The sequence below is a fragment of the Lepidochelys olivacea genome (assembly GCF_965140295.1).
Source record: "Lepidochelys olivacea isolate rLepOli2 genome assembly, chromosome: 2".
Taxonomy (NCBI): Eukaryota; Metazoa; Chordata; order Testudines; family Cheloniidae; genus Lepidochelys; species Lepidochelys olivacea.
Window position 1 is genome coordinate 109283876 of NC_140412.1, and position 25624 is coordinate 109309499.

At 47.7% G+C, this 25624-nt stretch overlaps 1 protein-coding gene across 2 annotated transcripts in view; it reads right to left on the minus strand.

Moving 5' to 3' along the window:
* Window positions 1-16973, minus strand: part of CDKAL1 (CDKAL1 threonylcarbamoyladenosine tRNA methylthiotransferase) — a 663359-nt gene extending 646386 nt beyond the window's left edge. Inside the window, exons 1-2 of one of the 2 annotated variants that reach the window (XM_084618214.1) lie at window positions 16856-16973; window positions 14815-14857 (exon numbers count right to left, since the gene is read on the minus strand). The gene's annotated coding sequence lies outside the window, so the exon portion shown is untranslated. The remainder of the gene's footprint in view (window positions 1-14814; window positions 14858-16855) is intronic. The other variant, XM_084618215.1, reaches the window with a different exon arrangement.
* Between the last annotated feature and the right edge of the window lie 8651 nt (window positions 16974-25624).

Sequence of the window (25624 nt, forward strand, 5' to 3'; positions counted from 1 at the left end):
TGTTGTGGGTCTGGGACAATTCCCAGTAGCTGAGAAACTTTCGCATGCATAAGGGCACTTTCATGGAATTTTGTGACTTGCTTTCCCCTGCCCTGAAGCGCAAGAATACCAAGATGAGAGCAGCCCTCACAGTTCACAAGCAAGTGGTGATAGCCCTGTGGAAGCTTGCAACACCAGACAGCTACTGGTCAGTCAGAAATCAATTTGGAGTGGGCAAATCTACTGTGGGGACTGCTGTGATCCAAGTAGCCAACGCAATCACTGAGCTGCTAAAATCAAGGGTAGTGACTCTGGGAAATGTGCAGGTCATAGCGGCTAGCTTTGCTGCAATGGAATTCCCTAACTGTGGTGGGGCGACAGACGGAACCCATATCCCTATCTTGGCACCGGAGCACCAAGGCAGCGAGTACATAAACCGAAAGGGGTACTTTTCAATGGTGCTGCAAGCACTGGTGGATCACAAGGGACGTTTCACAGACATCAAAGTGGGACGGCCGGGAAAGATACAGGACGCTCGCATCTTCAGGAACTCTGGTCTCTTTGAACACTTGCAGGAAGGGATTTACTTCCCAGACCAGAAAATAACCGTTGGGGATGTTGAAATGCCTATAGTTATCCTTGGGGTCCCAGCCTACCCCTTAATGCCATGGCTCATAAAGCCATACACAGGCAGCCTGGACAGTAGTCAGGAGCTGTTCAACTGTAGGCTAAGCAAGTGCAGAATGGTGGTAGAATGTGCATTTGGGTGTTTAAAAGCCCGCTGGAGCAGTTTACTGAGTCGTTTAGACCTCAGTGAAACCAATATTCCGATTGTTATTACTGCTTGCTGTGTGCTCCACAATATCTGTGAGAGTAAAGAGGAGACGTTTATGGCGGGGTGGGACGTTGAGGCAAATCGTCTGGCCACTGATTACAAATGCAGCCAGACACCAGGGCATTTAGAAGAGCACAGGAGGGTGCGGTGTGCATCAGAGAAGCTTTGAAAACCAGTTTCATGACTGGCCCGGCTACGGTGTAAAAGTTCCGTTGGTTTCTCCTTGATGAAACCCCGCCAGCCCCGGGTTCACTCTACTTTCCTGTAAGCTAAGTACCCTGCCCTCCCCCCTTCGATCACCACTTGCAGAAGCAATAAACCATTGTTGCTTCACATTCATGCATTCTTTATTTATTCATCACACAAACAGGGGGATAACTGCCAAGGTAGCCAGGGAGGGGTGGTGGAGGAGAGAAGCACCGGGTGGGGTGGTGGAGGAGGGAAGGACAAGGGCACACAGCACTTCAAAAGTTTAAAACTTAAAACTTATTGAATGCCAGCCTTCTGTTGCTTGGACAATCCTCTGGGGTGGAGTGGCTGGGTGTCCGGAGGGCCCCCCACTGCATTCTTGGGCGTCTGGGTGAGGAGGCTATGCAACTTGGAGTGGAGGGCGGTTGGTTACACAGGGGCTGTAGCAGAGGTCTGTGGTCCTGCTGCCTCTCCTGCAGCTCAACCATACGCTGGAGCATATGAGTTTGATCCTCCAGCAGCCTGAGCATTGATTCCTGCCTTCTGTCAGCAAGCTGACGCAACCTATCATCTTCAGCCCACCACCTCTCCTCGCGTTCATATTGTGCTTTCCTGCACTCGGAGACTGTCTGCCTCCACATATTTTGCTGTGCTCGGTCAGTGTGGGAGGTCAGCATGAGGTCAGAGAACATTTCATCGCAAGTGCGTTTTTTTCGCCTTCTAATCTTCACTAGCCTCTGGGAAGGAGAAACATATGCAGCTGGTGGAGGGGAAAAAAAAAAGGGAGAGTGGTAGTTAAAAAGACACATTTTATAGAACTATGGGTACACTCTTCCATGGTAAACCTTGCTGTTAACATTACACAGAACATGTGTTTTAATTACAAGGTCGCATTTTGCCTCTTATTGAGGGTATGCCAGTTTGGTGTGAGAGATCACTCATGCAGGGCCGTGCAATAGAATTCGGCTTGCAGGCAGCCATGGTAAGCCACGCTCTTTTGGCTTCTTTAACCTTCATAACATGTGGGAATGGTTTCAAACAGCAGCGCTCCCATTTCCCATACAAAGTAGCCGTTGGGTTGGCCATTTAAAATAGGTTGGCAATTTAAAAGGAGGGGTTGTGGTTTCCGGGTTAACATGCAGCAGAAACCCAACTAACCCCCCACCACACACGCACATACACACACCCAATTCTCTGGGATGATGGCTTCACCCCTCCCTCCATTGCATGGCTAAAAGCAGGGAAGATTTCTGTTCAGCCACAGGCAAACAGCCCAGCAGGAACTCTGAATGTCCGCTTACTAAAACCACCCTATTTCAACCAGGTGACCATGAATGACATCACTCTCCTGAGGGTAACACAGAGAGATAAAGAACGGATGTTGTTTGAATGCCAGCAAACACCGGGACCATACGTTGCAATGCTTTGCTCTGCAATGATTCCCGACTACGTGCTACTGGCCTGGCGTGGTAAAGTGTCCTGCCATGAAGAACGGAATAAGGCTGCCCTCCCCGGAAACCTTTTGCAAAGGCTTTGGAAGTACATCCAGGAGAGCTTTATGGAGATGTTCCCTGGAGGATTTCCGCTCCATTCCCAGACACGTTAACAGACTTTTCCAGTAGCTATACTGGCCACAAATTCAAGGGCAAATCAATCATTAAATATGCTTGCTTTTAAACCATGTATAATATTTACAAAGGTACACTCATCAGAGGCTCCTTCTCCACCTTCAGGGTCCAGGAGCCCACCTTGGGTGGGTTCGGGGGGTAGTGGCTCCAGTCCAGGGTGATAAACAGATCCTGGCTGTTAGGGAAACCAGTTTCTCCGCTTCCTTGCTGTCAGCTATCTACAACCTCCTCATCATCATCTTCCTCGCCCCCAAAACCCACTTCCGTGTTGACTCCCAGTCCTTGGATGGAGTCAAAGCACAGGGTTGGGGGTAGTGGTGACTGAACCCCCTAGAATGGCATGCAGCTCATCATAGAAGCATCATGTCTTGGGCTCTGAACTGGAGCGGCCGTTTGCCTCTCTGGTTTTTTGGTAGGCTTGCCTGAGCTCCTTAATTTTCATGCAGCACTGCTGAGGGTCCCTGTTATAGCCTCTGTCCTTCATGCCCTTGGGAGATTTTTTCAAATGTTTTGGCATTTCGTTTTTTCGAACTGAGTTCTGCCAGCACAGATTTGTCTCCCCATACAGCAATCAGATCCCGTACCCCCCGTTCGGTCCATGCTGGAGCTCTTCGGCGATTCTGGGACTGCATGGTTTCCTGCGCTGATGGGCTCTGCATGGTGACCTGTGCAGGTGAGCTCGCCATGCTGGCCAAACAGGAAATTAGACTGAAAAGTTCGCAGGCCTTTTCCTGTCTACCTGGCCAGTGCATCTGAGTTGAGAGCTCTGTCCAGAGCGGTCACTACTGAGCACTCTGGGATAGCTCCCAGAAGCCAATACCGTCGAATTGCGTCCACACTATCCCAAATTCGACCCAGCAAGACCGATTTCAGCGCTAATCCCCTCGTCGGGGGTGGAGTAAAGAAATCAATTTTAAGAGCCCTTTAAGTCGAAAAAAAGGGCTTCATCATGTGGATGGGTGCAGGGTTAAATCGAGGTAACACTGCTAAATTCGACCTAAACTCGTAGTGTAAACCAGGCCTTAGACAAATACACAGTTCCATTGGCTTCACTGGATGATTCATATATGTAAATTTAGCACTTGAGAGCTTTTTCAGGATCAAGGCCTGAGTCATGATCTGGTTATACAAGACCTCAACCTGAAGTAAGTTTGGCTTGAACAAACATACATACCAATATTCAGTTATCTTTTAAAAAAAAAACTAAGGAGTAATAATCTAGTAGTGTAATAGCTTAATGTCATTTAATCTACTGAGTTAGCATAAACTGTAAGCAAACTCTACACAGTTCCTTGGAAAAAGAGAAGTCTCGTTTAATGGAAAAAACAATCCTGAACTGGCATTTATGAACCTTTATAGATAAATATGTTTTATCATCTACTAGGATAAAATTTAACAGGGTTTTTTTGTATGTAAGAGTCCAAAAGAAAACCACTAAGTCCTACTGTATGTTTAAACATAAAGTATCAGTCCAGAGAAACCCAGAGAAAAAGATGGAGTGGCATTCTTAACCCATGTTTATGATAGCGCAGGAGAAGAAAGAAAACCCGACCATGCTCACAACCAACACCAGCCCCAACTTGAAGCATCCTGGAATTTTTGTATTTAAACATTTAACTGTTACACAAATTGACGCCGTTCTATAGAACAGATTTACAGCACTGAATTTGGCATAGAATCTTTACCTTTGAAGCTTCACAACAATCTTCATTCTCCCTTTCTCTGCCTGCCCACCCATCCCCATACACATTGAGGATTATTCTTGACAAGTAAAATGTGGAAACAGTGTTCCAGCATGGTCATTATAACTCCTTTCTGAATGAGAACAGATCCATAGTAGCATTCTACAGTAATGACCAGAATTATGCTAGTCGGACAATCCACATTTAGCAGGAAAGTACTCCACATCGATCGCAGCAGCCCCATGGTGCTCTCCCATCCTGACAAGCCAGGGAGCAAAAGAACAAGAGAAAAGGACAAACTCTTACTTCTCAAATCGCAGTGGAATGTTGAGGGACACCAACAGGTTATGGGTAGGGCCCTACCAAATTCATGGTGCATTGTGGTCAATTTCACGGTCATAAGATTTTAAAAAGAAGACATTTCAGGTATTTAAATCTAAAATTTCACGGTGTTGTAATTGTAGAGGTCCTAACCCAAAAAGGAGTCGTGGGGGAGGGTTGCGGCACTGCCACCCTTGCTCCTGCTGGCAGCGGCGCCACATTCAGAGCTGGGCAGCTGGAGAGCGGCGGCTGCTGGCCAGTCACCCAGCTCTGAAGGCAGAGCCACGACCAGCAGCAGTGCAGAAGTAATGATGGCATGATATGGTATTGCCACCCTTACTTACAGAACCGAGCCCTCAGTCAGCAGCTGCCACTCTTCAGCTGCTGTTCTCCAGCCACCCAGCTCTGAAGGCAGAGCAGAAGTAAGGGTGGCAATACCGTGGGCCCCATAAAATAACCTTGCGCCCCTCCCCCACAACTCCCTTTTGGATCAGGACCCCTCAATTTAAGAAATACTGGTCTCCCCTGTGAAATCTGTATAGTTTAGGGTAAAAGCACACAGAAGACCAGATTTCACGGTCCGTGACGTGTTTTTCATGGCTGTGAATTTGGTAGAGCCCTAGTTATGAGTCCGCTGTCAATTTTTTCATTGCAGATCTCTATGTTCAGGAACACAAAGTTCACTCCATCCACCTGCTGAAATATGGGTTTTAACCACTGCAATTAGAAGACCCTCAAAATCGTTACCTCCTTTAAATACAAAATCTTATACTGTGCCCATCACCATATTCAAGTGCCTCTAAAAAGAAACTGTAATTTTAGTAACTGTCCATGGTTACCAGTTTCCACCTTCCAAATACATTTTATAAAGATTTTTCAATGTAGTTTACAAAGACCAACCGATACAGAACATAAATGCTCCTAAATAAATCAGTCTATTGCAGAGGTCCCCAAACTGTGGGGCAGAATATTCAGGGGGGCGCAGCTGGGGCCCAGGCCAGCTCCCGCCGGGGGAGGCACCACCCAGCTCCTCTCCTGGCCCAGGGTCCCAGCTGCCAGCCCCCTTACCCTGTCCAGCGCCCCAGAGCCACGGCTCCACTCCCAGCCACAGCTCAGGGGGAATGCAGAGAGGGGTTGGGGAGGGCATGAGGTAAATAGTCTTGGGGTCACTGGTCTATTGAGTCAAAAAAGAAAAACCAACGAAAACAAACAAAACAAAAAAACCCTTAAGTCTCTGGCCATGGGAAACAAGATTTCTCCAATGCACCGTGTGGTATGCATGGTTATTTATTCCAGCAGTATAGAACTGAACAGATCAAGTACAAATTTGGACCTTATCCTGCAAGTGGTCCCACTAGAATCCATAAAACTACTCATATAAAGATTTGCAAGATCAGACCCTTGAACAGCAAGGGGTCCATGGTATCAACTCATAAACCTGCATATGATTTCTCTCCCTTTATTTCTGCTTGTTTAAGATTAAAGCCAAAAAACGTAAGGGTAAGAGTGAAAACTAACCCTTATCTTATCCCCACTGTATTTAAGTATTGCACATAAGAAATGTAAGTCAACCACATTTCAGCAATACATTCAATACTTGGGCATACCAAGTAACATCTAGTTTTCTGGCTTGAAGCTCATGTCTGATTCTTAACATATTTTTATACTACTGCGATCACATGGGCTATCAACAAGTACAAAAGGAAAATAACACATTCATCAAGAATTCTGTGAAAGAGCTCATAGTGGCGGGCAACCTAGTCTATTCAGGACAACAATACTAACACATGACATTGAAGCTGTAACTGCCAAATTAATCAAACCCTTCGGTAAATACAATTCAGACAAGCAAATTCAACACCTCAAAAAACTAGTCTATATACAAACTCAAAAGATAACTACAATTTTATAATGCCACTTATATAGGGTGACCATATTTCCCTATGCTGAATATAGGACACCTGGTAAAATTACTCGTACTCAAGCGAGTTCAACAGTAATCAATCAGAACTATGCAGTACAATCGTTCAAATTAACATCAAGTTGACTGATCCCCCTTTAGGAAGAAATACTGCATAGTTGGATTCTTTATATTTACCTTCTTATCTTTAAGACTTCAGGGTTCACACTAGGCATGTAAATACCATTTTAAAAGTTAACCATTTAAACGATTAAAAAATGTCATTTAAATGGTTAACCAATTAAGCATAGCTGGCATCGCCTGTATTGTTCATTGGTATTGTTCATCAATCAGGAGGTGGAGGCGTATTGTTCATCAATCAGGAGGTGGAGGCAGGTCAGATAAAATGATTTTAAAATAATACCTGGCACTTATAGTACAGTATAATTTCAATAAACTGGGATTTTCAGATAAAAGGAATTAGGTTATCTGAATCCAGAGTGCATCCCCCATGCTCCTTATGTTGGTTGGTAGCACTCACGTTTATGTGAGTGCCCGACTATCTGAAAGTTTAGGCTGTCCCCAAGACCATTTGGATAAACGGGAGTGTACTGTACTTCGTATCAGAGTACATTACAGGTGAATCCTTGCTACTGGAAGTGAGTTAGGGAATGTGTCTAATTTGTTATACCAAGGAATTGTGAATCAGTGTTTTTAGTACTACTCCTGCCTCTGCTTCTAACTCACTCTGATTTTGAGCAAGTCAGTATGGTTATGATTAAGAAAGTGACTGAGTAAAAACAATGTTGTTCTTCTTGACATCTGTTTCACTGTGTGTGTATTCAGTCATTACAAAAAAAAAAAGTTATAACATGTTTTGTATCCTGGCTAGACTGGTAGAACCAACATAGCTATGGGACACGAAGCTGGATTCTGTATCATTTTTTATACATCAGCAGCATTACAACTGAATCTTTTATTTCTATTGATGATGCTCAAGACTAAGTACAAGGCTCTAAGATTCCAGGTTGAGTTTTCAGTGGTGTCAGAAAAAACATTTTTTTACTTTTAGACTGAGCAAATCTGATGTGGAATCATCAGGATGCAATAAATATGGAACCCCACAATGCCATTTTTCAAACGCTAACTCTGCCCTCAACATCTTCATTTTAGAGGAGAAAATACTAATGTGTGTGTGGAATTATGGAGCTTAATGTTTATAAAATACTTTGATATCCTTTGAAAGACATTTTAGAAGTGCAAAGCAGCACTCTCCATTAAAGATATAGGGAGAATGAAAAAATATTCCAACTGAAATGTGGGGTTTAAGTTGATATTCTTTTAAATTTTCTTGCCCAGATGAGGGTTTTGGTTGTGCAGGGCTAATACAGTAAGGCTGTGTCTACACTACAGCCTATGGCAGCACCCCGCGAACAACATTAAGTTATACCAACATTAGCATTCATGCGCACAGTACGACGTCAGCAGGAGAGCTTCTGCTGCAACATAGCTTATGCTGCTCATGGAGGTGGGTTTTTCTTACGTCAACAGGAGAGCTCTCTCCCATCAGCATAGATCTCTCTTTACCTGATGCACTATAGCGGCCCAAGAGACTTGTTATCCTGCTGAGTACCTATTGAGGGGATTTTGGTGTTTTAGGATGCATGCTAACCTGTCATCTGCTACTGGTGTGCAACGTTATAGGCACTAGAATCTTTGACCCTGGGAAATGTTGTTACTGATGAAATGGATGCTGAGTGTCACAGGATAAGTGTAGGGTGACCAGATGTCCTGTTTTTAAGCCCTCCTGCAACTGTCCCAACATTTCCTTAAAAACGGGCAAACTGTCCCAGATTTTCTGTCTCCCCCATCACTACTGACGGATCCCCTATAGCTGCTGGCTGGACCCCTGTTTGCCAGCCACCCGTCCACCAGCGGTGAGTTGGAGGTTCCAGTGGCCAACGATAGGGGAAGGGTGTGCAAGGCTGGTGGCAGGGTGAAGATGCAGCTGGCAGGGTCAGCCGCTCCCCTGCTGGTCTGTCAGCACGGCCCCTGCTGTGTTCCAGCTCTCAGCCAGCAGAGCCCCATCCCACTTCCAACCAACACTGGCTGCGCACTGCAAGCTGCGGTGGCTAGTGAGTGCAGGCAGGCGCCAGATGGTGGCCAGTAACATGTCATCTATGTTGCCCACCAATCGGCCCTTTAAGCGTTCCCCCTCTTGCTGTCCTCTCCTTGCTTTGCCCCTTCACAACTCCCTGCAACCCACTGCTCTTCCATGTCCTCCCCGGCAGGGTGCATCCCATGCCCAGAGAACCAGCCCCTGGTTGGAGCACTCAGCTCACGAACAGCCCGGCCAGCAGGCTCCTTCCTGCCCCCACTGCCTCTGGCTGGGCTGGCGCCCCAGGAAAGCCCAAGACCCTCCAGCCCAGAACACTGGCCAGGAGGAGCCAAGCCCTGCCTGTGCCAAAGCCCCACACAGCACTGGCATGGGGAAGCCTCTCTGCCTCTCAGCTAAGCTCAAAAGTGGCAGGGGGTGGAAGCGATTTTCAGCCTGTTCATGTCCCAAATCTACAGGCTCCACAGCAGCTCCTGCAGCAGGGGCTTAGCACCCTTTCCACACACACCCTCGCCCCAGGGAGCAAGGGGTTGCTCCGTCCCCTAGGCACGCTCCCCTCCTGAGCCACCTCTCCAGCCGAGTTTGCTGCAGTCAGGTTTCCTGGTGACAATGTATTCTGAGGGCTTAACCCCTTCCTGCCCACACTGTAGCCAGGAAGTGGCTGGGTTTTGTCAATGGCCAGCAGCAGTCTGGAGGTGTTAGCTGCCTTTTGATACTGCAGGCAGGCAGGAACAAGCTGCTTCCAACCTGGGATGGGGTGGGGAGGAGAAGCGATGAGCTCTGTAAACACACAGGCCAGGTCATCCCTTCCACCCCCTCTTCCCCTGACACTGGAAGCAGCTCCCATCCCTTCCCTCCCACACAGTGCTGAAAGGCTGCTGCTGGCCACATTCTGGTGCAAACCCTGGCAGAAATCTGGAGAGGAGGGGCATATGACCCTTCTTTCCCCGCCAATGTCTTGCCTCAGGAAGACACAGCACCAGGAAAGGCAGGTCCGTCCTGGGGGTCCAGCCAGGCGTGGAGGACAGAGCACCAGGTAGAGAAGGTCAGATGGGTTGGGGGTGTGTGTGTGTGTGTGTGTGTGCGCGCGCGCGCCCCCTCCCTGGGTGAGCAACAGATGTAAAAGGTTAACCAGTAAGCAACAGTTAACCCGCCTTAACAGTTAACCCCGGGTCGGCCAGCCGGCCCCCAGCAGTCCCACGGCGGCCGGCCAACCCCAGCAGCCTATTAGCATAAAAACCCCACCTCCACGATCAGCAGAAGTTAAGTCCGCCGACTTAGCCCTATACACATGAGTGCTTATGTCAGTGTAACTTATGTTGCTCAAGGGAGAGGCTTAATCACCACCTTAAACAATGAAAGTTATGCTGACATAGGCTGTAGTGTAGACATAGCCTCATATGCTGAGCTTTCCATCTATCCTGATGCCAATTTCACTATTTTCCAAGTTACCAATTGTAGATAAGACCTGAATTTCTCAGGTACAATAACTCCTCACGTAACGTTGTAGTTATCTTCTGAAAAAATGCAACTTTAAGCAAAACGATGTTAAGTGAATCCAATTTCCCCATAAGAATTAATGTAAATGGGGGGGGTTAGGTTCCAGGGAAATTTTTTTCACCAGACAAAAACCTATTTTTTTATATACACACACACACTACATTTTAAACAAACAATTTAATACTGTACACAGCAATGATGACTGTGAAGCTTGGTTGAAGTGGTGAAATCAGAGGGTGGGATATTTCCCAGGGAATGATGAACTGCTAAATGATTAACTATCATTCGACTGAGCCCTCAAGGGTTAACACACTGTTGTTAATGTAGCCTCACACTCTACAAGGCAGCACGAATGGAAGGAGGGGAAACAGCATGGCAGATAGACACACACACACCTTGTGTGTGGGGGACAGAGATGTGCATTGCCCCTTTAAGTATGCTGACCCCATTCTAAGTATATTGCCTTTAAAAAAAATCAGGAAGTTGAAACAGCAGCTGTGGCCAGCAAGCTCTCTCTGTCCTGAGCCCTGTCCTGTCCCCACCCTGCTCTATATGGAGAAGGGGTAAGTGGGGGGCAGGAGTAGGGGGGAGAGGGACACCCTGACATTAGCCTCCTTCTTCCCCCACGCCCTTTTGTTGTATTCATCTCGCTTTGTTAACAATTGTGATTAAAATAGAGATAGAGGATGTATGTGGATGGATGCTTGGTGTGGATAACAACTGAATGATCAGGGAGGTGCCAGCCAAAGAATCCAGTGTCCATCGGCTGAAGAAGGCGTCAAGTGGAAATAACCAGAGGACCCCCGGAGGGCAGACTGGAATCCACTCAACAGCCTCAAGAATGGGAGAACCAAAGAACAAGATAACATCTGGCAGCACGGAGCCATCAGGAATGTGCCATCTGCTGATTGATTCAGCAGCAGCATGATGAAGCAATTCCCATAAACTAGCATAGGAAGAAATTCCTATAGAAATGGACTCTAGAAAGTGAGAACTTTGGGGTCTGATTCTGAAAACCAACTTCCAGGAGCATCAGATGAGCAACTGACAAGGCCCTGCTCCCTCCTCATGTCCAGGCCACCTGGCCAGTGGCTTGGCATGAGCAACTCTAAGGCTGGTAACTATGATAAAAATCTTGCAGTTTGTATTCACAACAAATGTGGCATTTTACCTTTTCCCCTTTCATAAGATCCTGCTGGTTTTTATTTTATAGGTATAACAGGAGCAGCACATGGCTGTGGGGGGAGGCACAGCTGAACTGCTAGCAATTGGTAGCCTGCTGGATGGCTGCTGCACAGGGAACTTAGGGGAGCCAGGAGCTGATAGCGGCAAGTTATATCTCCACATGGTGGCTTAGCACCAGCAATATTCAGAGCCCAGGGGCAAAGCTCCACCAATATTTGGGGCCAAGTTTGGGGGGGTGTCATAAATATAAAGGGAAGGGTAAACCCCTTTGAAATCCCTCCTGGCCAGGGGAAAGCTCCTCTCACCTGTAAAGGGTTAAGAAGCTAAAGGTAACCTCGCTGGCACCTGACCAAAATGACCAATGAGGAGACAAGATACTTTCAAAAGCTGGGAGGAGGGAGAGAAACAAAGGGTCTGTATGTCTGTCTATATGCTGGTTTCTGCCAGGGATAGACCAGGAATGGAGTCTTAGAACTTTTAGTAAGTAATCTAGCTAGGTATGTGTTAGATTATGATTTCTTTAAATGGCTGAGAAAAGAATTGTGCTGAATAGAATAACTATTTCTTTTGTGTATCTTTTTTGTAACTTAAGGTTTTGCCTAGAGGGGTTCTCTATGTTTTTGAATCTAATTACCCTGTAAGATATCTACCATCCTGATTTTACAGGGGGGATTTCTTTATTTCTATTTACTTCTATTTTTATTAAAAGTCTTCTTGTAAGAAAACTGAATGCTTTTTCATTGTTCTCAGATCCAAGGGTTTGGGTCTGTGGTCACCTATGCAAATTGGTGAGGCTTTTTATCCAACATTTCCCGGGAAAGGGGGGGTGCAAGTGTTGGGAGGATTGTTCATTGTTCTTAAAATCCAAGGGTCTGGGTCTGTAGTCACCTAGGCAAATTGGTGAGGCTTTTTACCAAACCTTGTCCAGGAAGTGGGGTGCAAGGTTTTGGGAAGTATTTTGGGGGGAAAGACGCATCCAAACAGCTCTTCCCCAGTAACCAGTATTAGTTTGGTGGTGGTAGCGGCCAATCCAAGGACAAAGGGTGGAATATTTTGTACCTTGGGGAAGTTTTGACCTAAGCTGGTAAAGATAAGCTTAGGAGGTTTTTCATGCAGGTCCCCACATCTGTACCCTAGAGTTCAGAGTGGGGGAGGAACCTTGACAAGGGGGCAGGTTCCCCCGGCCCTCTCTTGCTGCCCCCACTCCCCTCCCCGGAGCAGAGCATCCCTGCCTCTGCCTCTTCCCTGAAGCTCTATGTTGCCTCCCGGCAGCAACTGCTGCCGCAGGGTCCTATTGCCCCCCATCTCCACTGCCTGAGGCATACTGGCTGAGCTTGCCCTTCCACCTCAGACCCTTCCCTTTTCCGGCGGGACCCTCCACCAGCAGAGGGGACCCCTCCGCCCACAGTCACCGCTCCTGCCCCATGCTGGGCAAGGAGGCAGCCCCATCCCTCACCCCCCAGTGAGGCTACAGTCAGGGGCAACAGCAGGGGAGGAGGCGCACGCAGCACCCCCCAGCACCCACCAAGGGGGAGGCAAGGGAGATTCCTGGACCTGAGAGGGGCCCTAGAAGCACATGCAGTGACAGTGGTGGGGGTGAGTGTGCTGCTGGGGGGGCAGGAAAGAGAGGCTCCTGCCCCAGAGCTCGCTACTACCGGCAGGGAAAGGGCTGGGGGGAGTCCTCCTCTCTGGCCCCTGTCCCAGAGCAGTCTGCCTGTACCCCAAATTCATCCCCAGCCCTGCCGCACCCTAGAGCCCACACCCCCAGCCAGAGCTTTTACCCCACCACCGCACCCTCAACCCTAGCCCTGAGCCCCTCTAACACCCCAAACACCTTATCCCGTCCCAGCCAGAGCCCTCATCCCCCTGCACTCCAACCCTCTGCCCCAGCCCTGAGCCTCTCTAACCCCCCAAACCCACCAGCCCCAGACAGAGCCCTCACCCCCACACTCCTACTCTCACCCTGAGCCCTTCCCACACCCCAAACCCCTCATTCCCAACCCCAGAGCCCTCACCCCTTACACCGCTACTCTTGCCCTGAGCCCTTCCCATCCCCAAACTCCCTCCCAGGGCCTGCACCCTGCACCCCAATCTCCTGCCCCAGCCTAGGGCCTGCACCCCAGACCTCCTCCCGCACCCAAACTCCTTCCCAGAGCCTTGGGCAGGTGGGGGATGGAGTTTGGGGGGGCGGGTTCAGAGCATCACCAAAATTTCTACAAACCTGCCACCCCTGAGCAGGGCTTCTGGTCCACCCTGGTTCCAAGCCCCCACCAGCTAGCTGCAATGGGCTGCTCTTCCTGCAAGCAGTGGACAAATCAGGTGGCTCCCAAACAACATCAGAAGGGAGCATTGCACAACTTTAAACGAGCATGTTCCCTAATTGATCAGCAACATAGCAACGAAACAACGTTAACTGGGACGACTTTAAGTGAGGAGCTACTGTACAAAATCAAACAGAAAAAACACTAACAAAAACATTTCAGATATACTGTATGCATATGCATTAAATTACAAAGAAGCTAAAATGGGGCCAGAATCTTTGTTTTTTTCCTTTGCAGGTCACCTTTAAGTCTGTGTCTCAGGAATCTTATTTACTTTTTACAAGCAGCTCAATATTCTAATATGCACTATCCATGGTTCCACACAGTAGACAAAACATTTTGTTAGTGAAGTTCAGTTTCAAGTTTGAGACCTTCCAGCTGCAACAGAAAGTTTCATCAACAATATCTCAGTCCTTTTAAAACCTAAATTATACAGGCACACATGTATATGAATATTTCAAGCTGGCAAGTCAATAAATTAATAAAAAACAAGATGGACATAATGTTAGCAGTCAACTTATACTGCTAACCTGAGAACATAACTAACCATGAATGAAACACTCCAGAAGTAAGTTATAAAAGGTAATCAATTAAGTTTATATTATTCATTTTCCCCAGTCTGAAGTTTCTTCCTCTAGCATGCAATAAAACACCACACAGGCCCAATATACACACCATACTGCAATGGTTTAATTAAACGTGTGATTTAAAAATCAAACAGGTACAAAACCCTCTGTGAACGCTCATAACTCAATTTAAGCCTGTCTTACGACGACTGTGTTAAATCAATTCCTTACCATCTTAGCTAAATCAGTATAAGCCTGGGTTAAACTGATTTAAGTATCTGTGTAGAAGTCTGCACCAATCTAACTAAATTTAAAAACAAATGTTTAAATTGATTTAGTTAAACCAGTCCACCTTGTATGAACAGAAAACCAAAAATTTATGCTAAGAGAGGGGTAAACAGGCCCTTGGAAACAATAATTGCTCCAAGACACTACTGCTCTTTTCTTAAGTAAGGTCTAGATGAAGTGAGAGAAGTTATGGAACAAAGCATTTTAAAATTAGACAAACCCTATTTTCAGGTTCATAAAATGAAAAAAATTAGATCGCTCTAAAGCAACATACTAAAACACCATGACCAGACTAAAAACATACCTTGATTTATGCAACGTGTCTTAAGTTCTCTTGAATAAAGTATCTGAAAAGTAGAAAAGGCTCTTAGAGACAAGATTCACCTAAACATACTCACAAGTCTGCCATAGATAGAATATCAGTTATTGAATTTGATTTATGTGTTCTTAAATACATAACTTAGTAACCACTTCAATTTTGGCTGTGTACTTGCACTCTGCATTTGGCACCTGAGGAACATGTTTACAGACTCCTGCAGTAAGGCAGCTATTCCAGATAAGGATAAATATTCAGTGTAAAAAGAGAAGTCTAAGGTGGCAGAAGTGTACTGATAAAAGTTTTGTTTACTAATGAGTTTTAGGGTGACCAGATGTCCCAATTTTATAGGGACAGTCCCGATTTTGGGGTCTTTTTCTTATATAGTCTCCTATTACCCCCCAACCTGTCCCGATTTTTCACACTTGCTGTCTGGTCACCCTAATGAGTTTGCACAATATGACCACTATGAGCTACATATTGACTCTAAAGTGCGTTATTTTCTTTAAGAGTGTTTAGTGTTAGTGTTTTGGAAAGGTACTAATCTCAGAGCTCTATAAATGGAAGATCCTGATTTATCCACCAGAATACAGTACATGCAGTAATAATGCAAGTTCCTGAACACTGCGCTACCATTGCAGCAAATGATTGAGAGAGACCACATCTCGGGATTAAGTCAGTACTTTTCTCTTATTGATCATTCAGTCCTTGCTGCAGAGTGCTAACAAAGTGGTGATTTTTGACATCCACATATGCCCTAGAAGGAACTGAGCTGAGACCACATAAGTATCACTGATTAGTAAATGTGAGCTTCTGTCTGTGAACTTCATGCATCCAATGAAGTGAGCTGTAGCTCACAAAAGCTTATGCTCTAATAAATTTGTTAGTCTCTAAGGTGCCACAAGTACTCCTTTTCTTTTTACGGATACAGACCAACACAGCTGCTACTCTGAAATCTGTCTGTTCAGTCACTTCTGTTCCAACACATCACAGATGATAGTATTTGCATCAGGCCTTCTCACAGATTCATCTTCATATTAAAAAAATATATATTTTAAAAGGAAAGAATAGACAAACCTTGGCATTCAAAAGATTCTGGTTTGAATGCATCATGGTGGACTGAACTAACAGATCTGGTCATCTTTCATAACACTGAAACACCATGGGAGGAAAAAACCAGACGCTGAGCTTTAGCCAACATATTCTTAGAACATGGGTCCAGCAGTGATGCCTAATGGCTAGAACAACAGACTGGAACTCAGGAGTCTTGGGTTTATTCCCAGTAGCCTCGGGCGTACTGGGTGACCAGGCAAGTAATTTCACCTCTGTGCTCCAGGATATGCACACTGCAATCACAGAGCGCCTCTGCAGCTAGCTGGCTCAGGTATAGGCAGCAAAAAAGCCAAGACAGCACAAGCTGCAGAGCCTGCTGGAGACACTGGGTGATTCCTCGCACAGGTAGCCAGCGGTGCCACGGTCCTGGTAGCCAGGCAGCTCCGCGCTCGCTCGCTTACGGAGTCCCCACAAGCCACACGAGCCCCAGGATTGCCGGGCAGGTGCCTCCTCGGTTTCTTCCATCTGTAAAATGGGGACAATGATCCTGCCCCCTCCCACACACACACGTGGAGAGCTGCGCACCAGCAGCGCCAGGCGGGAGCCGGCTACGACGTTACCGTTACTGCCAAGGGGCTGCCCACGCTGGGGGACAGAGCACAGCCGCGCGCTCCGCGCAGGGCCCCGGGCACTGCCACCCCAGGGGCTCCGCACAAGCCGCCCCCGCCTCCCGTTAACACGGGGGGCCGCCGCTCGCAGGCGGGGGAAGGGGGGGGGGATGGGCCACCACAAGGCGCCGGGGCGGGGGAGCGTTACCGCCCCGCGCTGCTCTTGAGGGGCCAGCCCGCGCCCCCCGGCAGCCCCAGAAACGCGCCTGAGGGGGCTGTGCCCCCGCGAGACCCGCTAGGGGATGGGGCTACACGCTGAATAAACGACTCCGGGAGGGGGAGGGGGAAGGGTGGCAGTTACGACTCACCTCCCAGCCCGCGCCCTCAGCTGGACTCCACCATGATGCCTGCCGTCCGCCCCGCCCCTTCACACGTCAAAACGTCGCAGCCGCGACGGGCTCCCAGGGCGGCCAAACTATTCCGTACCTTGGGCCCTCAGCTCCGCACAAACACACCCCCTACCAGAGCGAGGCTGGCCCCGCCCCCAGGTCTGGGCTGAGCCTTCTGAGTCCCGGGCTCCTCCCACCTCCCTCCCGCAGGGCGGAGGGAGGCGGGGCTGCCGAACGTTCCACTCGGGAGGGTGGGGCCGGGTTTGTGGGGAGATTGTTCGTTGTCCGGCGGCCCCCTAGCGGCCCAGCCGCTCCCTGACGCTGGGGCACGTGTCCCTGCTTTTCTCCGCCGCCAGGGGCTGCAACCTGCCTGCCGGCTGCGCGTGGCACCTTTGCAGGGAGTCCTGCGGCTTGGGCTCCGAGCCCACCCCGCCTCCTGGGAGGCTCGCGCTGAAAGCGCCGGAGTTAGCGCCACTCACCTTGGGCTGCTGAGGCCATAACAGGGCCCGCTTCGGGTTGCACAGGCACCTGGCCAGGGGCCCTGCCAAGGCTGCGTTTTAATGGGTGATATGCCTAACAGCTCCAGTTCACATGCGGCCTCCAGGATAAATCTGTCCAGAGTTTGCCCCAAGGCCCAGCACATGGCTTAGGTCCGGGTTGGGCAACCTTTTTGGCCCAAGGGCCACATTAGGGTGCAAAACTGTATGGAGGGCCAGGTAGGGAAGGCTGTGCACAGGTCTCCAAACAGCCTGGCCCCTGCCCCCTATTCACCGCCTCCCACCTCTGACTGTCCCCCTCAGAACCCCCGACCTATCCAACCCCCCCCTTGTCCCCTGACCACCCCCTCCTGATACCAGATGGAAAGAACAACAACAAAGCTGATTTTTTTTTAACTTGCAGAAAAGAGAATTATAATGTATCTGAAACATCTCAAAGTGCATATATTCACAGTTTTATTTTGGAGCAGGCTGTATCTCCTTCAGGGCATTAAAAACACAGTTTTTTGTAATTGCATTATGGATGTCATGCTGATTCATTTTGCAGTGGCCTCAGAATCCCCTTTTCTAAAAATAACTGATTTTCTCCCTATAGCAAGTAAAAAAGTTGTGAAAGCCATGGGTCTACTAATAGGAGCTTTTTATCTAACAGCAGATAAAGCCTGGCAGTCTCTTCCTCCATCTATGAATATTATTACACTTAAACTAATTATACAATATTTTTATCTGAGGCCAGTCACAGGAAAATAGGATATCAATGAGAGCAAAGTAATGGGAGAGATGTGAAAAATTAGAACAGGACAAAGAGAGACAAGAGTTAACAGAATACACCATGAAGTGTTGAAGCGGTCTTTAAAAACTAATCTGTGTAGGCCAGGTTCCTGAGAGCCTGTATGTATCACGTGCATTATCTGGTATCAGACATTGAAACATTGTTGCTGTTGATTAAAATATCATATATGTTTGTGTTGAGTCTGTATGTAAAGTCTGTGGTAAACACATACACAGTGTTCAGGGATCCTGCCCATGAAACATAAAGTGATGATAGTAACTCATCAGTATGTCAGTTTTAACTGCTCCCATCTCTACCTTGCAGCAGTGAGTGGTACTAATCTCTTCTCCAATGTCCTTCCTCATAACTGATGTTGTTTAGTAGTGGTCCCTTTAGATGATGATAGATTTTAAAGCCCAGACTGACCTCCTTCATAACACAGGCCATAGAATTTCACTCAGTGATTCTTGTAGTAGGGGAACTTATTCTTCCATACTATGTGTGATCATTATCAAGCCCAATGTCTGATAAATGAAATAGAGCATGTCTTTCAATTAGTGCCTCTGCATTTGTTGAAGAGGAAGACTGAAAAGCAGAGGCGGGTCTACCAATTTTGCCGCCCCAAGCAGTCGCCACCAAATTGCTGCCACCGCAACAGCGGCGGAGCTGCCACTGAATTGCCGCTGTGCCCGGAAGAGCGGCAGAGCTTCCGCCCAAAAGCCACCGCAGCAGGAAGAGCGGCAGAGCTGCCGCAGAATTGCCGCCGTGAGGCACGGATTGCCACCCCATTCTCGGTGCTGCCCCATGCACCTGCTTGGAAAGCTGGTGCCTGGAGCCGGCCCTGCTGAAAAGGCTTGAGAACTAAGGAGGAGCAACCACTGCTTGGAGAAAAGCAACAAAAAGACAAGACACAGGCCATTACGATAGTTTTATATCTCAAATGCTCCACATCGCAGCTACCAAATACTTCAACACCCAAGGGACAAGCAATGCAAACAAAATCTATCCTCATTCCCTAAGTGTAAGCGGTGGAATAGTCCCGCTCTTGTGGGGAACTTTCCTGGCTTCTGCACTACCCTGGTGAAGTGGGCTAGCGAAAGGATCTGAGTCCCACTTCCTTTACCCAGTGGCCTCCCTGCCCTTGAGGACTCCCCTTCCACTCTCCTGTCTGGCAGAGTCCTCCTAACCCCAACAAGGCTGGGCCCAGGATTCCTGGGGGGCTCGACCCCCAACCCTGCTGTGGTCACCTAGGACAGGGGCTAGGGTGTCCCCACTCCAGGGTACTCTCTCTGCACTGGGCACTTCTCTGACCCACTGACCATTACATACAAGTTAAAGCAAATGCAAGTTATTTAATCAACAATTAATTTTAAAAAGAATAAGGAAAAATGGGAAAGGTTAAAGGAAACACATCAACCTGCTCTGTGCAGGGAACATCACAAACAGTGTCTCTGGAATGTTAGGGCAGTTCACAGTCTATTCCTTGTAAATCCCAGGCCTTCTTCTCAGGCCCTGGCTTTGCTGCAGGGATGCTGTGGGTTGGACACTTGCTCTGGTGGTGGCCACACGCTCTCAGGCTCTAAGTGGTAGGACCCTTCTTCCCAGTATCGCCCCCGCCCTGTCAGGGTTATGATCCAAGCCTGGCCTGCAGAGCCCCTTGGCTGAGGCGTTTCCCTGTGCTGGGTCCACTGCCCAGGGTCCCCCTCGCTCTCCCCAGCTGCTCACCGCACCCAGCTCCGGACTGCTCCTGCCTCAGCTCCACCACTCGGTCTCTGCACTGCTGCTGCTGCTGCTCTGCCTCCAGCTCCCTGGGCTGCTTTTTTGGCCCCTGTGGCTCTGGTTGCTGCAGCTCTGCTCCCAGGACAGGTCTGCTCTGCAGGCTGCTTCTGTGACTCTGCTCCCAGCACTGACCTGCTTCCTGGGCTGCTTTTCTGGCCCCTCTGGCTCTGGTTGCTGCAGCTCTGCTCCCAGGGCAAGTCTGCTCTCTCTGGATCTGGCACAGCTCTGCTCCCCAGCTTAGCTTGGGCCCCTGCTTTCTCCTTAGCTCAGCCCCACTCTGTCTGTCTGACCCAGGCAAATCCAGCTCATACGGAGGACGGGACCTCCCTGGCCTGACTCCCTGATTAGCCTGCTCGCCCTGTCTTTCAGGATGAGCTGGAGCATTGGCCTCTCCCCATTGTTCCTGGGGACTGTCAGTCTCAGGGTCCTGATTCCCCATCAACCCTTTCCGCTTTTTAGTACTGGGAGCTAGAAAACCAAAACACTCCCACTGAATGTTAGTAAGGGGGCAACAGTCCCCTTACATAAGTTTCAGGTCTGCAGAGAATGGACATTGAATGGTTTCACAAACCAGCAGCAGGATCTCTGGAGAATGTCAGCAATCCTTCTCAGCAGCTTTTGGTACTGCCTGGCCTGCCCAGGTATAGACCATCAGTGGAACCTGCTCTTCCTCAGAGTAAGGATCGTTGGACTCAAAGGGTGGAGCCATTGGTACCAGCTCCACATTTTGGTAGCTCAGCTGGAAGCATAGCCTTATGAATAGCATGCCGACAATGTGGGAGTGTCCCTGGCCCTACTGGAGCTTAGGATAGAGAGTGACGTGTGGACAACATATGGAAGTCTCTATCACCAAGTCTGTCGGGATCAGTGACACCGAATCCGTGTAAATTGCCAGATCCTCAAGCAGGGTGTACTGAGGTCAGGCAGGAGGAAAACTGGCTTTGGAATTGGATATGTTGGTATGGATGTAGTTGTTTTGGTGTAGTGTGGAAACCACTGGTGCAAAAGGCAATCTGCTCATACTGTCCTGACACACCTTTGCAGATGGTTTCAGAGCATTAAAAGCTCTTGGTACTGTCAGTGCTGGCCCCGTGATCCCCATGAGTTCCAGATGAGCCATCTCAGGGGAACAGAGTCTCACTTGATCCCAAGGGAAGGGGGAAAGCCACCCTCTTCTTAGGAGGGTCGTTTTGCCCTCCTTCCTCTAAGGGTGTTTCTCCTTACCCTCATCATGCCTTTTTTCAGAGATATCCTTGGGTGTGCTGGAGTATTCCGTTGGTACTGGCAGGACAGTGCTTGACAGCTCCAGTTGATGAGGCAAGGAGTGGGAAGGTCTCAGGTCCAACCGAGACCTCATGTTGAGTTCCATCAGGTGCTTGCAAAGCCTGAAGTCCCAGAAAGAGCTTGCCAAAACAAGCAATCAGCTGCAGAAAGCAGTTCAAGAGAATATTGGAAGTGACCACAATTTCACTCTCCCACATCAAACTTAAGTGAGGGACATTCTTTTTTTTCCCTATATATGTACAAATGCAGATCTTCAAGCAACAGCTCTTCAAATTCTACAACCAAGGCAGAAGGCCTGCAATGGATGTTGTCTTCAAATTTGTTGTAAACTCTTTGATATAGCCAGGTGATTCAACACTTGCCAAGTCTTACTACGGGTAATGAAAGATGTATAAAAGAGAGTTGGGGAGATACATGTAAATTAGAGGCCTGTTTGAGATGGAAACAGAGATGATTTGAGAATGAAAATTGATATTTGAGGTACTGACTGACCCGATCACATTTCTCATATGGACTGAAGCAGGGGTTCTCAAACTGAGGGTCAGGACCTCTCAGGAGGTCACGAGGTTATTACATGGCGGGTAGTGAGCTGTCAGCGTCCACCCCAAACCCTACTTTGCCTCCAGCATTTATAATGGTGTTAAATATATTAAAAAGTGTTTTTAATTTATATGGGCACGGGGGAGGGGGTTAGCACTCAGAGGCTTGCTGTGTGAAAGGGGTCACCAGTACAAAAGTTTGAGAGCCACTGGACTAAAGTTTATAGAGGACTGGCCATGCAGTCTGTATCTCAGCTGCGGCTATGAGAAATATCCTCTTCTCGGGTGTATTGTACACATGGTATAGGAATCACTCTGAGCCCAAGGTGCTTGAAAGAAATACTCTTTATTCAGATGCCAGTTCCAATTGCCTCTGCATAACTACACATGGGCTTCTGCAGCACCGTTCCCACAGACTTCTGTCTCTGAACCTAAGGTACTTAAAGGTACAGAGCCCAGTACCACAGTACAGATGATATTCTGAGAACTAGCAGACCAGAGATCCCAAGAGCTTTGTGAAACAAGACTCTGACCCTAAATCAAAAGTGGTACAGGCACTACAGGAAATACCTGACCTCTGGCCAGGTAAGTGAATACATCCACCCCATGGCACTCACAACACAACCATGCATACTGCTATAAAGAAATCCAGATTCCTCTGGAGCAGCCATGAAGGCAAAGCAGTTGCCTCAAGTAGCCCTGATGGTACATGCAGCAATCCTTCTAACAGCTAGAGTATTGCAAGGTGAGTGAGGACTGTTGGCCCTAAGCATGTGAGACTAGAAGCTGAAGTTATAACCCATGCAACTTGGAAGAACTAATAGCATGGTTTTGAATGTTTGAAGTGTAACAGATGGCAATGCTTAAAGTAAGAGGAGCATGTTTCGTCAAAAGCTCCTGTTTTGTTTTTTATAAGAAACCACAAGATTTTTGAAAAATGCCCCCATTATGCACAGTTGCAATTGAGACGTCAGGATGTCAACCTGAAATGATTCAGGATCAGGTGGAGAGTTTTACCCCAACTTGAAGACAAAGAGTATGTTTGAACCAAACTGCCAAGACCCATTTTGGCTATGACAATGTCTTGCTGCATCTCAGCTGACATGCAGGCAGCTCTTCTGAACCAATGGAATCAGAGGGAACGGAGAGAAATTCCCAATTCCAGTCTAAGGAAAAGAGAGTTTGTCAATAATGTGAGTCTTGTTTGACTCTGGACTGGAGAGAATGGGCATTGTCATTGGTAATAAAGAGGCCTAGTCTGGACATGTCATCTTATAGGTGAAAATTAGCCAGTGCTGTGGCATAGCAATAGAACTAACACACCAACAATTTTGAGAACTTGGTGCTGTTTATCTCAACTTGTAAATATGGGATTCTCAATTAAGTGCTTTCCCATTGGACATTATTGTTACCTGAGTACTCAGGTTCAGGTAAGTAACTCCTGAGGGATCTGCTCCTGAAGCAGATTGTCTGCTATGCCCAAATGAAGGATGAAAGTCCAAGGTCTTCCTGGCATTGCAATAGAATAGGTTCTAGGACTAAAGCATCGGGGAGGTGGGAGGTGGAAGGGTGGAGGGGGAGAAGATCACCAAAGGGCCCACTCTGATCAGAACCAAGACCTTTGTGGCAAGACAATGTTGTACCTGGAGCAGCTGCCAAAAGTTATTTATTGTTGTTCCCTGGTAGCTCAGGGGAGGTCAATGTGCAATTGACTTCGCTGAGAAAGAACAAGACTGCAGGTCTAGAGAGTCAGCATTAGCAGCTGATAGTGGAGCAGACCCTAGGCTAGACTTCAGAAACAAAGCATTAATGCCAATGTTTGGACCTTATATGATTTAAATCAATTATACACCCGGGTTTTTTTAAAAATTCAGGCATTAGTCTCAGATTAGAAGTCTTAGCCATCTTCAGAGCCAGTAAGTGGGGTAGCACTGAATGAATGGGTTCCAGAGATATCCCAGTGGAGTTTTGAGAATGAGTTTCCAAGGTTTCCGTGCCAAGGATGTTTCAGCACACAAGGACACCTTGGTTAAAGAACCAAGCTGAAAGGTTTGGATTCAGAACCTACTAAGGTCCTAGTAAATCTTTTGGAAAGGATTGGTTTGACAGATACGATCTAGAGTGACTCCCACAAGAGAAATGCTAGACCTTCATCTGACTCTGGGAGTAAACCATCAGTAGCTATCGCTGGAATTTCAATGAGATCATGAATTCAGGCCATTTTAGAGATGGTTTCAAATCCATCTACAAAGTTGGATCTGAATTTTGGATTAGTTCAGGTTCATCTATACTACAATAGCCATCTTGTCATAATGGTCTTTTCTGGTCTTGAAATTTTGTTAGTATACTTCCCAGAATTGGGGTGCTGCAAACAGATGGAAAAAAGCAAGTGCCTCATACATTTTTGTAGTGCCTCATAAATTTCTTAAATCTTGCTGCACAAGACACACTGAAGTGCACACTGCACACTTTCTTCAGAAGTAATTAAAGGGTATGTTTCACCAAGAAATCTGGCTTCCAGAGCATGAACAACGCTAGTCGCAATTAAGATTCTGCTTAACCAACAACCCCGCTTGAAGCAGGATTTGTCCAGGTGCTCTTCTGTCACAGGAATGGCACTTAGGGACATAAGGCAGAACCTCAATCTGAGGTCTTTTTTCCCTGTTTTGTCTCCCTCATCTAGAGCTCCAGCATGGAGTACATAGAAGGAACAGAGATCTAGGAATCCAGGGAGGAGAGAAAGAGATGATTAACAGCTTCAAGTAGGAAAGAGTATGGATGTAACTGTTAGCTGGATTACTGGCTTCTCCAAAGCGTTTTCTGAGAACTGGGAGGGAGCCTTTCATTTTGAGTGCTGATGTTCGGAAACCAGTTCCTCCTGCTTGCTGTCACTTGTGGTGCTTCTGCAAACTTTAAGGGCTAGTAGTCCTGGCCTCTCTCCGGGATAGTGTATCTCTGGACCAGAAAGGAGATTATGAGAATCAGGGGGAAAAAACATGCAAACTGCCACCATTGGTAGATATAGTATTCATAAACTGCTGCAGGCAGGGAAAGATGCTGGTACCCTAAACCCAGACACTGAAAGAATGAAAAGATTCTTCCTCCATTTCCCTGCCACTGTGGAGAAACCAGAAGGTCATTATCAGGAGCATCCAACCCTGTTCATGATTGTCAGCAATCCCTTCTGGTCAAGTAGGCAGTCTCCCCTGACAACAAGCTCAGTTTTCCATCTTTGCCCACCATGCTGGAGTCTCATAAGGGGAAGGCAGAAGGAACAAATACCTGTTTTACACAGATAGAGACTTAGCACAGGATTCTGCCCATCAGCTGCCTGGGTGCAGCTCTAGCATCCAGACAGATCCTGCCTTGACTGGGGAGGTAAGGCAAAGATCCTGATTCTCTTCTAAGTTACCTTGTTTTTATGACAGTGTCACACCAGCGTATGTCTACACTGCAGTAAGCCTGGGGTTTGAACTCAGGCTCAAACCTAACCACCATTCTGTCTACCCACAAATCTTGCTAACCCTGGGTTTGGACCCAGGGTCCTAGAACCCCATGGGAATGGAGGGTTTGAGCCCGAGTCAAGCCAGGACCCAGGCTTCAAGCCCTATTCCTGTGCAGTGTAGAAGAAGCCCAAATGGACTTTGCTCTGGGAGTCCACCAAAAATATTTCACAATCCCGTGGGCTAACTTTCCTTCTGTTCTTTGGACAGTCAAGTTGGTGAACCGTCAAGTTCTTCCCCACTACACTATGAACAGAGGGCTAGAGCGGCCACACTTTGGAAGGGCCCTAGGAAATCTGAGATATAGGTGATTGGACTGACGCCTGCATCATGCTCTAGACACCCAAATTGGAACTCAGGGTTCAACAATTCAT